The 13,556-nt window shown below is 41.3% G+C and overlaps 1 protein-coding gene across 7 annotated transcripts in view; it reads right to left on the bottom strand.

Moving 5' to 3' along the window:
* HERC3 (HECT and RLD domain containing E3 ubiquitin protein ligase 3) overlaps window positions 1-13,556 on the bottom strand; it is a 128,094-nt gene that overhangs the window by 71,511 nt on the left and 43,027 nt on the right. Inside the window, exon 1 of one of the 7 annotated variants that reach the window (XM_027597640.2) lies at window positions 1,299-1,345. The exons of the other annotated variants lie outside the window; for them this stretch is intronic. The gene's annotated coding sequence lies outside the window, so the exon portion shown is untranslated. Of the gene's footprint in view, window positions 1-1,298; window positions 1,346-13,556 lie in introns of those variants that run through there. 7 annotated transcript variants of the gene reach the window in all.

Here is a 13,556-nt window from a genome sequence, read left to right as displayed (position 1 = left end):
AGTTTGATTATGATCTTCTAGGTGTGGATTTCTTTTGGTTTGTCTTATTTGGGTTTACTGTACTTACTGAATCCACTTATTGAATCTGTTTATGTCTTTTGCCAAATTTAGAAATTTGTCAGCCCCCGTCATCTTCGGCACCGCATTCTTTCTCCTCTCCTGCTGGGACCTCCGTGACGTGGGCGTCAGACCTTCTGTTCTTGTCCCACAGGTCCCCAGAATCCTGTTTAATTCTTTGCCTCAATCTGCTGTTATTCAGATTGGGGAAATTCTACTGGCTTATCTTCAACTTCACCAATTCTTTCCTCTGTCCTCTCCATTCTGCTACTGAGGCCATCCAATGACTTCTTCATTCTGGCTATTTTATTGGTTCTTCTTTTATCACCTATTTCTTTGCAGAGAATTTCATTTTTCCATTTAGTTCACAAGAGTTTGAGCCAGCTGGCTGGAACATTTGTGTAACAGCCGCTTTAAAGTCTTCATTAGATAATCCCAACACCTATGTCATTCCAGCACTGCATCTACTGATGGTCCCTTATTATACTAGCTGAGTTTTCCTGTTTTGTTTTGTTTTTTTTTTTTAAGATTTTTATTTTTACTTGAGAAGGAGAGAGAGAGAGCACACATGAGTGCAGGAATGGGGGGAGAGGCAGAGGCAGGGGGAGAAGCAGGCTTCCCACCGAGCAGGGAGCCCGATGCAGGGCTCAATCCCAGGACCCTGGGGTCATGACCTGAGCCGAAGGCAGATGCTTAACGACTGAGCCCTCCAGGCGCCCCTTTCCTGGGTTTTCATATGCTGAGTGATTTTGGATAGTACCATAAACATTCTGAGTATTATAAGACTCTTGGTCTTATTTAAATCTTCTGGAGAAGGTTGACAATTTTGTTGTAGTTTTCAAAACTTCTGCAGTGCCATTCAAATTTGTGCCCTGCATGTACCACACTGAGGCGAGTCTGGAATGTAGGTGGTGGTCTGTGTGTTAGCTCAGTTCTTAGAGTCATTTATATGCTAAGCAGGATAAGATCCACACATAAACAGCTCAGGGATGAACCCAGGAGTTCATAGATGACTATATGCAGTTGCTTTCCCAAGGTCCTCCTTCCCTGAAATCTGTGAAATCTGCCCAACACTTTCTGGCTTCCTGGGGCTCCTCTGCTGCTCTCTAGCCTACATACTGCACTTCCACAGCTCTACCTGCCCCCGGGGCCAAAGGCAGGGGGACTGGAGGGGAAACTGGGGAATTCAACGGCAATCCAGTGGTACTTTGAATTCTGGTCTTCTTTCCCAATCCACCTACCATCATTTGCTTTTCAGAGCCCTCAAATAGCTACTCCATTTATTCTGTCCAGGTTTTATAGTTGCATTCTGCAAAAGAGATAAAAAAGAATGTGCTTACCCCATCCTTCCTGAAACTGGAAACCTAGAGCCATAATTTTAAAATGACATTTTTTTTTTCTGTACATGTGAGGCTTTTTGTTTTGTTTTTGTTTGTTTTATATTTTGGTTAATCAGAGAAAGTCCATAAACTGTCTTTGTTCAACCTGGCTAATTTTTTTTTAAAAAGCCAAAAAACCAAAGGTACAGCTCTCCGACAAATGCTCCAACTAAAATTACATTTAACCTTCTTCTACAGTGAAGGGCTGGATTCCTGGAGCCAGGCAGCATCTCTGAGCAGCTGATACTTCATTTAAATTATCCGGGAATATCAAATGCTTACTTGCTTAATCCTATGTATGACTGCCCAAGTTTAAACAATCATTAAACCAAATCTTTTCAACTAAAGAATGAGGAAAAAAAGATCAGTTATAATAGAGTTCAGAGTAGTATTTCTCAGTTCAGAGGTAGGTGACTTTACCTTGGGCTTTAGAGTTCATATACAACCTTACCCACCAAAACAACAACAACAACAAGCATGAAACCACTTCACACTATGAAGAATGCTGCTGAGAATATTTTCTTCTCAAAGCCATACATTTCAAATTACCATGTACGCTTTCAGATGTAATACACCATATATACTAAGGCAGTTAGAACATATGGAGGCCTGTCACAGGCAATGGGAGGGGAGAAGACTGTTTGTGAGTCATTGGCACTACCACTAGTCAGAATAAGATCAGCTGCAGTGACTCAGTTATTTTCAGGAACTCAAATTTGTCAATCATGGCATAATCTGATGCTTTAAAAGGATTTTAATAGAGAGGCATGGTTCTGGTCCAAAACGGCAAGGTAGAAACCCTGAACTCACTTCCTCCACAGAACACACCAAATCCACACCTATTTATAGAGCAATTCCTCCTGAAGAACAACTAAGGGCTGACTCAACAGCTTAAGCACATCAAAAGATAGACCACACAGAGAATAGTAGGAAAGAGAGGAGACACAGTAACAAAGGGAACCCCCACCCCAACACTGTGAACTGCAGTGGGGACGGATAGTACTGAGGGACGGTGGGCAGATCTGTCTCCCATGGGGCACAGGAAAAAAGCCTCAGTTTAAAAGAGCAACTAGGACATAAAAGATCCAGCTCTAGAACTCCACCAAATGGTGGGGGAGCTGCTGGAACTCTCTCCAGGCTGGAGGGGCTGGTGAGAGTCATAGTTAACGTCCCCCGCCCCCAACCCCCACTCTGATAGTGCAAATGAGGGCAGGGTCCAGATGCCATAGCTGGCCTGCCACCTCAGTGAGCATAGGGCCACTAGCCCACAACATTCCTGGATGCCCTGGGGCACAGAAAAAAAGCCACACTTAAAAAGAGCAAAGAGAATATAGAAGTAGCTCTAAAATACCGCCAAACAGCAGGGGAGCTGCTGGAACTCTCTCCAGGTCTGAGGGGCTGAAGAGCACCATGGTTTACATTCCCCTTCCACCTTGAAAGTGTGGACGAGAACAAGGTCCAGGCATCCTAAGTGACCTAACGCCTCAGCGAGCCCCAAGCCCCTAGCCCACACCAGCTCCAGCCATCCCACTAAGGTGGCCCCAGCGTACAACACCATGATACCCCTGGTCAGTGCTCACTATAGCTCCAGCCACTGCACTGAGGTGACAGAGGCACAAAGCACCTTAATACACTCCAGGCCTGCACCACTTTGGCCTCAGATGGCTTGGCTAAGGTTCCCTTGATGCAGAGTGCTCCGACATCCTGGCTCATGCTAGTTTTGGCTCTGGCCATCCCACACCCACCACATGGAACACCACAGAACCCCAGTCCATGTCTGTCTCAGTTCCAGCTGCCCTACCAGGGTACCCTCTACATGGAATGACCCAGGAACCCACAGGCCATACCCCGCCTTGTCTCCAGCCACCCCACCAGGATGACCCTGTGTAGAGTGCCCTAAGACATCCTGGCCCACATTAACCTTGGCTCCAGTTGCCCCACCAGGGCACGCCCTATGCTGAGCACGCCAGAACCCCCCAGCTTACACCCATTTCAGCTTTAGCAAGTCCTGCCAGGGCAACCTCCAGACAGAGAGACCCAGGACAACACAACCACACCAATTCAGCTCTGACCATTCCACCAGGGCAGCCCCAGCAGAGAATGCCCTTTGACCACAAACCCATGCCAGCCACAGTTTCAGCCAGACAGACAAAGTCACCAGGCACACACCTGTGTCTAAACAGGGGATGAACACATACAAGGCCATTCCTTCAAGTTCAGGAGAAATAGCTGTTCTGCCTAATCCATAGAAACAAACACAAAAGAAGAAGATAGTAGGAAGGGTAAAATTAAGGGGGAGAAATCGGAGGGGGAGACGAACCATGAGAGATGATGGACTCTGAGAAATAAACTGAGGGTTCTAGAGGGGAGGGGGGTGGGGGGATGGGTTAGCCTGGTGATGGGTATTATAGAGGGCACGTATTGAATGGAGCACTGGGTGTTATATGCAAACAATGAATCATGGAACACTACATGAAAAACTAAATATGTAATGTATGGTGATTAACATAATAAAACTTAAAAAAATTTAAGCATGGAAATATAAACCTAGAATTAAAATGGTTTTGTTTTTTGTTTTTTTTAAAGATTTATTTTGAGAGAGTGAGAATGAGAGAGAGAGAGAGAGTACATGAGAGTGGGGAGGGTTAGAGGGAAAAGCAGGCCCCTCGCCGAGCAGGGAGCCCGATGCGGGACTCGATCCTGGGACTCCAGGATCATGACCTGAGCCGAAGGCAGTTGCCTAACCAACTGAGCCACCCAGGCACCCTAAAATGGTTTTGTTTTTAATTCTGTTTAATGAACACTGCAAAAATGCCTAGGACTGTAACAACAACAAGAAACTGGAAAATTATCAAAGATGTGTTTGAATTGGAACTGTGCTGTTTCATATGCCACGAAAGTGCCTCTAATCTAGTAGCTCATACTAAAAACCAACTTTCCATGCTAAAAAAAAAAAAAAAAAAAAAAAAACACAAAAGTCAAGCAAAATGAGGAGACAGAGGAATATACTCCAAATGAAAGAACAAGACAAAATCTTAGAAAAAGAACAAAATGGAGATAAGCAACATGCCTGATAAAGAGTTTAAAGTAATGGTCAGAAAGATGCTCACTGGACTGGAGGGGAAAATGTATGAACTCACAAAGAACTTCCAAAAAAGATAAAAAAATATAAAAAAGAACCAATGAGAGCTGAAAAATACAATAACTGAAATGAAGAATACAATAAAGGGAATCAACAGATTAGCAGATGGAGAAGAACAGAGCAGTGACCTGGAAGACAGAGAAATGGAAAGCACCCAAGTGGAACAACAACAACAAAAAAAGAATTTTTAAAAAATGAGGAGGGGTCGGGGGGCGGGCGTGCCTGGCTGGCTTAGTTGGTAAGGCATAGAATCTCGATTGTGGGGTTGTCAGTTTGAGCCCCATACTGGGTGTAGAATTTACTTTTAAAAAAGTAGCTACTTAATGCAGTTGATGTTCTAGTAACACACTATTTGTTCATTGTATCAACTCCTCTGATTCTATCATTAGCTGCAGGGAAAAAAAGTAATGAACACCATCACCATTAACCAAGTCTGGTCTCTCTGTATTCATATACAATAAAACTGTTACTTTAAAAAAATAAGATATGAGGACAGGTTGAAGAGGAACTTAAGAAAATACCTGGAAACAATGAAAATAAAAACACAATGGTCCAAAATCTTTGGGATGCCCTGAAAACAACTCTAAGAGGGAAATTTACAGCAATACAGGACCTCAAGAAACAAGAAAAATCTCAAATAAACAAAGTAACACTACACCTAAAGCAACTAGAAAAAGAATAAACAAAACCCAAGGGGAGGAGAAAGAACAAAATAATAAAGAACAGAAATAAATGAAATAGAGACTAAAAAAAAAAAAAAAACAGAAAAAAATCAATGAAATCAAGAGCTGGTTCTTTAAAAAGATAAAGACATACCTTTAGCCCAACTCATCAAAAAAAAGAGAAAGGATAAATAAATAAATCAGAAATGAAAGACAAGTAAAAAGATACACTACAGATACACAAAACATTATATGAGACTACTATGAAACATTATATATCAAGAAATTGGACAACCTAGAATAGATGTATTCCTAGTAATACACAATCTTCCAAAACCAAATCAGGAAGAAATAGAAAATGTGAATAGGCTAATTACTGGCAACAAAATCTGGTATTCAAAAAATTCCCCAAAACCAAAGTCCAAGACCAGATGAATTCACAGGTGAATTCCACCAAACATTTATAAAGTCAATACCTATTCTCCTCAATCTATTCCAAAACAACAGAAGGGGAAGGAAATCTCCCAAACTCATTCTAAGGGGCCAGCATCACCCTGATACCACACCATATCGATTCTACAAAAAAGAAAACTACAAGACAATATCCCTGATAAAAAGAGATGCAAAAATCCTCAACAAAACATTAGCAAACTGCATTCAACAACATATTTAAAAGGATCATTCACCTCAATCAAGTGGGATTTATTCCAGGGATACAAGGATGGTTCAATATGCACAAATCAATCAATGTGTTACACCACATCAACAAAGTGAGGGATAAAAATCATATGGTCATCGGGGCACCTGGGTGGCTCTGTCAGTTAAGTGTCTGCCTTCAGCTCTGGTCATGATCCCAGGGTCCTGGGATCGAGCCCCGCATCGGGCTCCCTGCTCCGCGGGAAACCTGCTTCTCCCTCTCCCTCTGCCTGCTGCTCCCCCTGCTTGTGCTCTCTCTCTGTCAAATAAATGAATAAAATCTTTTTTAAAAAATCATATGATCATCTCAATAGATGCAGAAAAAGCATCTGACAAAACTCAACATCCGTTCATGATGAAAACTCTCAATAAACTGGGTTTCCAGGGCACATACCTCAACATAATAAAGGCCATATATGACAAAACCACAACTAACATGGTCAATGGTGAAAAACTGAGAGCTTTTCCTCTAAGATCACGAATAAGACAAGGATGTCAACTCTTGCCACTTTTATTCAACATAATACTGGCAGTCCTAACCACAGCAATCAGACAAGAAAAAGAAAAGGCATCCAAATTGGTTAAGAAGAAGTTAAACTGTCACTACCTGTAGATGATATGATACTAATACACAGAAAACCCTAAAGACTCCCCTTGAAGTAATAAATAAATTCAGTAGAGCTTGGGATATAAAATTAACACAGAAACTGGTTGCATTTCTATACACTAATAACAAAAGTAGCAGAAAGAGAAATTAAAACAATTCCATTTAAAATTGCACCAAAAAGAATAAAACACCTACGAATAAATTTAACCAAGGAGGGGGAAAGACCTGTATTCTGAAAACTATAAAATACTGATGAAAGAAATTGAAAATGACACAAACTGGGAAGATATTCCATGTTCATGAACTGGAACAATATTGTTAAAATGCCCATACTACACAAAGCAATCTACAGATTCAATGCAATTCCTATCAAAATACCAACAGCATTTTTCACAGAAGTAGAATTTTTATGGAACTACAAAAGATCCCAAATAGCCAAAGCAATCTTGAGAAAGAAGAACAAAGCTAGAGGCATCACAAACCCAAATTTCAAGATACTACAAAGCTGTAGTAATAATCAAAACAGTATGGTACTGGCCCAAAAGACAGACACAGAGGTCAACAGAACAGAGAACCCAGAAAGACACCCATGCTTATAGGGGTCAATTTCATCAAAGGAGGCAAGAATATACAATGGGGAAAACACAGTCTCTTCAATAAATGGTGCTGGGAAAACTGAACAACATTCAAAGAATGAAAACAGACCACTTTCTTACACCATACACAAAAAAGAAACTCAAAATGGATCAAAAACCTGAACATGAGACCTGAAATCATAAAACTCCTAGTAGAAAACATAATTTCTTTGACATTGGCTTTAGTAATATTTTTCTAGATATGTCTCCTAAAGATGAGGGAAACAAAAGCAAAAATAAACTATTGGGACTACACCAAAATAAAAAGCTTTTGCACAGCAAAGGAAACCATCAATGAAACAACAAGCAATCTACTGACTGAAAGAAGATATATGCAAGTGATATATCCAGTAAGGGGTTAATATCCAAAGCATAAAAAACTTATATGTTCTCAATATAAAAACTCAATACCAAAACAACAACAAAAACAACCCATAAATAATCTAACTAAAAATGGGCAGAGAACCTGAATAGATATTTTTCCAAAAAAGTCGTACAGGTGCAAACAGACACATGAACAGACGCTCAACATCACTAAAATGCAAACCAACACCACAGTGAGATACCACCTTACACCTGTCAGAATGGCTAGAATCAAAAAGTCAAGAAAGAGCAAACATTGGTGAGGATGTGGAGAAAAAGGAGCCCTTGTGCACTGTTGGTGGGAATGCAAACTGGTGCAGCCACTGTGGAAAATGGTATGGAGGTTCCTCAAAAAGTTAAAAACAGAAATTCTATATGATCCAATCATTCTACTACTGGGTATTTACCCAAAGAAAACAAAACACTGATAAGATATATGCATCCCTATGTTCATTATAGTATTATTTACAATAGCCAAGATATGGAAGCAATCCAAGTATCCACCAACAGATGAATGGATAAAGAAGATGTGGTGTACAGGTACTAGGGAATATTACTCAGCTATCAAAAAGGATGCGATCCTGCCATCTGTGACAACACTGATGGACCTAGAGGGCACAATGCTCAGTGAAATAAGTCAGACAAAGACAAATACCATATGATTTCACTTACATGCGGAATCTAAAAGACAAAACAAATAAAACCAAAAAATAGAAACCAACCTGTAAATACAGAGAACAAACTGATTGCCAGAGGGGAGGGGTAGAAGGATGGGAAATGGATGAAGGGGAGTGGGAGATAACAGGCTTCCAGTTATAGAATGAGTAAGTCATGGGGATAAAAGTTTTGTTGTTGTTGTTGTTGTTGTTTTAAAGATTTTATTTATTTGACAGAGAGAGAGACAGTGAGGGGGGAACACAGGCAGGGGGAGTGGGAGAGGGAGAAGCAGGCTCTCCGCCGAGCGGGGAGCCCAATGCAGGGCTCGATCCCAGGATCCCGGGATCATGACCTGAGCTGAAGACAGACACTTAACAACTGAGCCACCCTGGCGCCCCGGGATAAAAGGTTTTGTATTTCTACAAGGGTATCGTAAAGAAACAGTGTACAGTGCATTATTATAAACAGAAAAAAATTAGAAATAAATTGGGATTATATGCTACGAATAGAAATATGCAGTCATTAAAAAGGGTGAAATAGATGAGTATAAACAATCATCATAAAAGTATTCATGAGACATTAAGCGGAAAAGAAGGTTATAAAGAAGTAATATGATATGACTACATTTTTTTTTAAGATTTTATTTATTTGACAGAGGGGGACACAGCAAGAGAGGGAACACAAGCAGGGGGGAGTGGGAGAAGGAGAAGCGGGCTTCCCGCTGAGCAGGGAGCCTGATGCGGGGCTCGATCCCAGGACCCTGGGATCATGACCAGAGCTGAAGGCAGACGCTTAACGACTGAGCCACCCAGGAGCCCTGATATGACTACATTTTTTAAAAATTACATTGATGTTTTAAATACTGGAAGGATATAGTTCAAAGAATAACTGTTTTTTTGTTCAGGTGGCAGAATTAAAGAGTATTTTTTATAGGCATTTAAATTGTGAGCAATACACATGCACTGTTTACATGATATGAAAAAAGTTTAGGGGCGGAGCAAGATGGCAGAGGAGTAGGAGACCTAGATTTCGTCTGGTCTCAGGAATTCAGCTGAATAGGGATCAAACCATTCTGAACACCTACGAACTCAACAGGAGATCAAAGAGGAGAGTAGCAACAACTATCTGAACAGAGAAGCGACCACTTACTGGAAGGTAGGACGTGCGGAGAAGTGAATCCGAGGCTATATTCGGGAGGATAGACGGTGGGGGAGGGGCCTCCGCCGGCCGCTTCTGGCAAGTGCTAGAGCCGAGGAGCACAAAATCAGAACCTTTAGAAGTCAGCTCCACTGAGGGACGTCGCTGCAGTGGCTAAGCAGGGGGTGGAATCCTCCTGGGACAGTGTGGTCTCAGGATCCTTGGGGTCACAGAAAGACCGGAGGAGCCTGAGTGCGCCAGAGCTCCCAGGTATTGGAGCGGGGAAGCCGGCTGCAGAGACGGAGCCCAGGCGCAGGCTCTCAGTTTGGGGTTGCCATAAACTGTGATCCGCGGCCCAGTCGGGCCACTGCTCCTGCAGCAGGGACCCAACAAGCGGCAGATCCGGGGAGACTCCCCTTCCTTCCCGGGGAGGAGCGGCGCAGGAACGCACCACAGGGATCTGCTGGGTTTGGAGACTCCACACGGGGTCGGGTGCCAGAGATAACAACGCTCGGTCACAGGCCGGGTGAGCACGGAGAGCGGCCGGAGACCGGGGACACGGGAGTGACTGCTTTTCTCTGGGGGCGCACTGAGGAGCGGGGCCCCGAGTTCTCAGCTCCTCCGGGTGGAGATTGGGAGGCCACCATTTTTGCCCTGGTCCTCCAAGGCTGTACCGAGAGCTTGCAGGGAACAAAAGCTCCTGAGATCAAACCCGAGCACATTGCTTAGCCCGGACCGACAAGGGCGGGGCAATTCAGCCTCCGGCAAAGACATTTGGAAACCACGGCAACAGGCCCCTCCCCCAGAAGATCAGCACGAACAGCCAGCAAGCCAAGACCAAGTTTACCGATCAAGGAGAACGAGAGAACTCCAGCGCTAGGGGAATACTGCACATAGAATTCATGGCTTTTTTTTTTACCATGATTCATTAGTTCATCAAAGTTAATTTTTGTTAACTGTTTTTTTTTCTTTTTTCTTTTTCCCTTTTTCAACCAACATCTTATCAATCTCTTTTAAAAAAAAATTTTATTTTTCATTTTTAGAGTCATATTTTATCCCTTCATAGTAGTTACCCTTATTTTTGGCATATATATATAAGTTGTTCTCTCTTTAAAATTTTGAGATACAGTTTCTTCTAACAGATAAAAATATACCCTAAATCACTAGTGTATGGCTCTGTTCTAGTCTCCTGCCTGACCACATTCTCTCCCTTTTTTTTTTTAAATTTTCTTTCTTTTTTCAAACTTCCTATCTTATCAAGTCCTTTTATAAAATCTTTTATAATTTTCATCTTTACAGTCATCTTCTATCCCTTCATTGTATCAACCCTTATTTTGTACATAGATGTCTTTCTTCCTTTAAAATTTTAGGAGGCCTTTTTTTCTAACAGACCAAAATACGCCCAAAATCTAGTGTGTGGCACTGATCTATGCACTAGCCTGATCATATTTGATCACATTCTGCTTTTTTTGTATTGTTCTGTTTTTGTTTTTATCTTTTCTTTTTTTTTTTTTTCTCTTTCTTTTTTCTTTCTTTCCCTTTCTTTTCCCCTGGTTTCAGGTCTTTTCTGATTTGTATACAGTATATTTGCTGGGGACGTTGTAAACCTGTTAGCATTTTGTTCTCTCATTCATCTATTCTCCTCTGGACAAAATGACAAGAAGAAAAAAATCACCTCAGCAAAAAGAACAAGAGGTAGTACCGTCAGCCAGGGACCTACTCAATGCGGACATTAGTACGATGTCGGACCTAGAGTTCAGAATCATGACTTCGAAGATACTAGCTGGGCTTGAAAAAAGCGTGGAAGTTATTAGAGAAACCCTTTCTGGAGAAATAAAAGAACTAAAATCTAACCAAGTAGAAATCAAAAAGGCTATTGATGAGGTGCAATCAAAAATGGGGGCACTAACTGCTAGGATAAATGAGGCAGAAGAGAGAATCAGTGATATAGAAGACCAAATGATGGAAAATAAAGAGGCTGAGAAAAAGAGGGAGAAACAACTACAGGATCACGAGGGCAGAATTCGAGAGATAAGTGATACGATAAGACGAAACAACATTAGAATAATTGGGATCCCAGAAGAAGAAGAAAGAGAGAGAGGGGCAGAATGTATATTGGAGCAAATAATAGCAGAGAACTTCCCTAATGTGAGGAAGGAAACAGGCATCAAAATCCAGGAGGCACAGAGAAGCCCTCTCAAAATCAATAATAATAGGTCAACACCCCGACATCTAATAGTAAAGCTTACGAGTCTCAGAGACAAAGAGAAAATCCTGAAAGCAGCTCGGGGGAAGAGATATGTAACCTACAATGGTAAAAATATTAGATTGGCAACAGACCTATCCACAGAGACCTGGCAGGCCAGAAAGGACTGGCAAGATATCTTCAGAGCACTAAACGAGAAAAATATGCAGCCAAAAATACTATATCCAGCTAGGCTGTCATTGAAAATAGAAGGAGAGATAAAAAGCTTCCAGAACAAACAAAAACTAAAGGAATTTGCAAACACGAAACCAGCCCTCCAAGAAATATTGAAAGGGGTCCTCTAAGCAAAGAGAGAGCCTAAAAGCAGCAAAGATCAGAAAGGAAAACAGACAACATACAGTAACAGTCACCTTACAGGCAATACAATGGCACTAAATTCATACCTTTCAATAGTTACCCTGAATGTAAATGGGCTAAATGCCCCAATCAAAAGACACAGGCTATCAGATTGCATTAAAAAACAAGACCCATCAATATGCTGTCTGCAAGAGACTCATTTTAGACCCAAAGACACCCCCAGATTGAAAGTGAGGGGGTGGAAAACAATTTACCATGCTAATGGACACCAAAAGAAAGCTGGGGTGGCAATCCTTATATCAGACAAACTAGATTTTAAAACAAATACTGTAATAACAGATGAGGAAGGACACTATATCCTACTTAAAGGGTCTATCCAACAAGAAGATCTAACAATTGTAAATATCTATGCCCCGAACATGGGAGCAGCCAATTATATAAGGCAATTAATAACAAAAGCAAAGAAACACGTTGACAACAATACAATAATAGTGGGGGACTTTAACACTCCCCGGACTGAAATGGACAGATCATCTAAGCAAAAGATCAACAAGGAAATAAAGACTTTAAATGACACACTGGACCAAATGGACTTCACAGACATATTCAGAACATTCCATCCCAAAGCAACGGAATACACATTCTTCTCTAGTGCCCATGGAACATTCTCCAGAATTGATCACATCCTAGGTCACAAATCAGGTCTCAACCGGTACCAAAAGATTGGGATCATTCCCTGCATATTTTCAGACCACAATGCTTTGAAACTAGAACTCAATCACAAGAGGAAAGTCGGAAAGAACTCAAATACATGGAGGCTAAAGAGCATCCTACTAAAGAATGAATGGGTCAACCAGGAAATTAAAGAAGAATTAAAAAAATTCATGGAAACCAATGAAAATGAAAACACAACTGTCCAAAATCTTTGGGATACAGCAAAGGCAGTCCTGAGAGGAAAGTATATAGCAATACAAGCCTTGCTCAAGAAACAAGAAAGGTTTCAAATACACAACCTAACCCTACACCTAAAGGAGCTGGAGAAAGAACAGCAAATAAAGCCTAAACCCAGCAGGAGAAGAGAAATAATAAAGATCAGAGCAGAAATCAATGAACTAGAAACCAAAAGAACAGTAGAACAGATCAACAAAACTAGGAGCTGGTTCTTTGAAAGAATTAACAAGATTGATAAACCCCTGGCCAGACTGATCAAAAAGAAAAGAGAAATGACCCAAATCAACAAAATCATGAATGAAAGAGGAGAGATCACAACCAACACCAAAGAAATACAAACAATTATAAGAACATATTATGAGCAACTCTATGCCAGCAAATTAGATAACCTGGAAGAAATGGGTGCATTCCTAGAGATGTATCAACTACCAAAACTGAACCAGGAAGAAATAGAAAACCTGAACAGACCTATAACCACTAAGGAAATTGAAGCAGTCATCAAAAATCTCCCAACAAACAAAAGCCCGGGGCCAGATGGCTTCCCGGGGGAATTCTATCACACATTTAAAGAAGAATTAATACCTATTCTCCTGAAACTGTTCCAAAAAATAGAAATGGAAGGAAAACTTCCAAATTCATTTTATGAGGCCACCATTACCTTGATCCCAAAACCAGACAAAGATCCCATCAAAAAGGAGAATTACAGA

This window comes from Zalophus californianus, chromosome 2, assembly GCF_009762305.2.
Source record: "Zalophus californianus isolate mZalCal1 chromosome 2, mZalCal1.pri.v2, whole genome shotgun sequence".
In the NCBI taxonomy this organism is placed as follows: Eukaryota; Metazoa; Chordata; class Mammalia; order Carnivora; family Otariidae; genus Zalophus; species Zalophus californianus.
Note: the sequence above shows the minus strand (reverse complement) of the source record. Positions and strands in the feature narration are given on the sequence as shown.